Source organism: Mytilus californianus, unplaced genomic scaffold (assembly GCF_021869535.1).
Source record: "Mytilus californianus isolate M0D057914Y unplaced genomic scaffold, xbMytCali1.0.p SCAF_3, whole genome shotgun sequence".
Taxonomy (NCBI): domain Eukaryota; kingdom Metazoa; phylum Mollusca; class Bivalvia; order Mytilida; family Mytilidae; genus Mytilus; species Mytilus californianus.
Window position 1 is genome coordinate 112,450,553 of NW_026262679.1, and position 3,838 is coordinate 112,454,390.

Consider the following 3,838-nt stretch of genomic DNA (forward strand, 5'->3'; position numbering starts at 1 on the left):
GTGTGTAATTTTAAATTCTCAGTGTGTAATTTCAAATTCTCAGTGTGTGTTTTTCAGTTTATTTCATCTCAGTGTGTCTTTTTGAAATCTCAGTGTGTCTTTTTGAAATCTCAGTGTGTAATTTTCAATTCTCAGTGTGTAATTTTGAATTCTCAGTGTGTGTTTTTCATTTTTCGTAATCTCAATGCGTCTTTATGAAATCTCACGGTGTGAAATTTCTTATTCTCAGTGTGTATTTTTAGGTTTTTTAATCTCGGTGTGTTTTTTTTTAAATTCTCAGTGTGTAAAATTTTCGAAAAATGTTTTAAACATAGTTTTGACGAGAACGGCTTGCCATAACGACTTCTTTCATCAACAAAAGTTAACGTGTCAGACTATATAATATTATGTAGCCTCGATATTTCGAGTATGTACAATTCACTCACACACAACGAAATAATAAAAGATCATTGAGGCGGAATATGCCAAAGATGCTTGAAATTAAATATGTCATACCTTTCCCACCTAAAGATAAAATATTAGAACTTTTGAATTACGTACTGAGAAATAATATATTTGAATATACTGATATGAAATTTAAACAGAGATGTGGAATTCATATGGGAAACCCATGAGTCCTAGCTTAACTGATATTAAAATGTTTGAATAATATAAAAAAAATCCTAGAACTATTTTTGTTTAAGAATAATATCAACAGAGACATATAATACATATTATTTGTCTCTGATATCACTCATTTATCAATTTATCATTTTTTACATCACTGGGTCGATACCTCTGCTGGTGGACTATCAGTCCCCGAGTGTATCATCAGCTCTGTAGTCAGTACTTCGGTACTGACATGGTTTATAAAAATCCTTTCTAAAATTATCCGTTAATAAATTTTGAAATTGATAGAAACTAAGGTTTCAACTCCCTCAGGCAAAGTCGACCTTAGATTGATTTGGCTATTTTTTAGGTCCTTTTTGGTTATATCGCTCTTCAACTGTTTAGCTTGGCTTTCAAATATTCGGCTTTGGGCGTTCCTGATGAAGGTAAATCCAGAAAAGTGCTTCGGACGAATGAAATTTATAACGTTTTGTTTTCATATTTTTATCGGGACGATGGATTCGTCATATTTGACTCCAGTACGGACAATCTTCTATAGTTTTCTTCAACTTCGCCAATACTATAAAAGTCCACAGTTTATAGACATAACGGTCTTCAAAGATGAAAGAAGATTTAAAAAAAAACAATTTTAGATATTAAACTATATAGAAAATCCGCTGATAATTTTCAATATTAACGGACGTGAAGCATGAAATTGTTTGTTGTAATGAGAGTGGAATGCTGCAAGTCTTTTATGTGTTCTTCTAGAATTTGAAGGAATTTCAGCCCATACTGAAGGAGGAAACAACGCACTATCCTCTATGTATGTTGATAACACGTAGTCAGCAAAGTACAAAAATATACAGGTATATATATTTATCATTAATACAATGTCTTTTCAAAATCTATAAAACTTATCAGTAACAAGAAATAATTGTAACAGGATGCTGTTACGAAGTATCCCAAACAAAGCTCCCATAATTCGTCATTCCCATGGTCGCCTGACATTGGGCAAAGTCCAGTACAAATTGGTTTGTGATATGCATAAGTGACGCCTATGGATTGACTCTGTATGTCATTCAAATCTTCTTGAATGACGAACAGGAATATATATGGTTTAGGGGTGGGGATCTCGACCGTTGACAAGTGCTCAAAAGGGGGGGGGGGTGATCCCCAGGAGACTCGCCTTTTATTTCATTTGATTTGTTTTATTGTCCCATACAAGAATATATATGGTTTCAGGGTGGGGATCTTGACCGTTTACAAGTTTTCAAAAAGAACGGGTGGGTGGGGGTGAACCCGGGGACTCCCCCAATATTTCATTTGATTTGTTTTATTGTCCCATACAAGAATATATATTGTTTAGGGGTGGGGATCTCGACCGTTTACAAGATAAAAGCACATTCTCAAATTGAAGGGGGTGGGGGTAAAAATATATATGTTTTAGGGAGACTTAATTATCTACAAAATGTCTAAAAATGACCAGTAAATTTCTTACTATATTTATACAGTCCTATATAGCTTATAATCATCAGCGCTTAGGAAACAGAGAATTTTCAAATAAATATGTTACTCCAATTATAATTGTGAGATAAGACATTTACCATATGCTTTGTCATAATCTGATAACAGGAGTATATTATTTTAAAACACTTAGTGTAATCAAACTTTATATAGATAATTGACCATTTCTGTAAAAAGAGAAATAACTCAATCACATTATAAATACCACTTTTGGATATTAAAAAGGGCGATAGCTCAACAAGGAGAAAAGTTAAAATCGTGAAAATTGAACTTGACCTTCATTTAGTCACAGGAAACAACATATCTAAATTTGAAAAAATTTCATCAAAGCGTTTTCATTTTAATTGAACGGACACTGTTTGGCAGCCGCCCGTCCACCAACCCGCCCGCCCGCCGTACATCACCAAATCAATAACCGATATTTCCTTCAAAAATCCGGTTAAAAGGGAAACATATGGTCAGGGATAAGTCCTACGGGTCCATACTACCTTAACCGAAATACCTTTTATATGATAAGGAACACAGACCCAGCTTTGTGGTTCTTTTCTAAGAAAACACACATTATTTAAATTACAAGCACAAAAATACATGGCGGATAAATTCATCCAAAACAAGGTAAGGCAACACATGGGAAATTGAATATTCAGTGCAAACAATGAAAAACAAATCTAAATCTTGTACCACAGAACGAGTGCTATAAAAGGCCTGGCATGGCAAAATGTGAAACAATTCAAAAAAGAAAACCAACGGCGTAATTTATGCTTCAAACAGTAAACGAAAAACAAATATGACAGACATGCAGTAACGAACAGAAACATAAGTCCGAGAAAAGCACGACTTGGTGCATAGCAAATATAGGACTTTAGTCTCGACAGGATGTAATTGTATATGATGTTGAAGACCATAGTGTTCCATGATAACTGCAGAAAACCAGTTATCATGACACAGATTACGTCTGAAAGCCACGGTCACTACAGGTGTTACAGATACGGGCATTCTCAGATTTTCAGATGATAACTAATATTACATTAGTGTTCTCCATTACAAATCATATGATAATATACAAAACAACATTTCAAAGTTTTACATGTAGTATATAATAATACAACTGTACACCTAATTTAATTAATCTTGGTATGATAGTCCCAGATTACTGATATGCCTACATATCAGTCCGTCCAGCCAGTCTTCCCAAGGAAAACTGAAACTATTGTGTCTATTTTGAATTTTGAATTTTAATGATATCTCTCAATTTTCTCTCGGAAAAAAGCTCATGATTTTCCATTTTCTTTAAATGTCAATTTCGGAGTTCCCATATGCGGATATTCCTTTTTTAAAACTTTTGAAACTTTTTATTTCACTATAGACCTCACATGAGGCATGATAGTACAAACAATACAATGTAACAAATATAATGCAGGAACAAAATTAAACATATATACATGTACAGAATTATCCAGGAAGGTAAATATCACTTAAATATTGACATTACAATTTTACAGAATTTAGCGAACAATCCAACAAGAGTGAATTTATCATTACTATTCATAAGTTCATAGAAACTATCAACATTTTAAACTTTACATATCTCTGCAGGTAAAAACTTTTGTCCCTCAACACTGGGACTATTATGCTAGTATTTATTAGTATAATAGTCTCAGCTCAACATTGAAAAAATTACATTCCGAATACTCGAATATTCCGCGGGGAAAATTGGTTATCTACC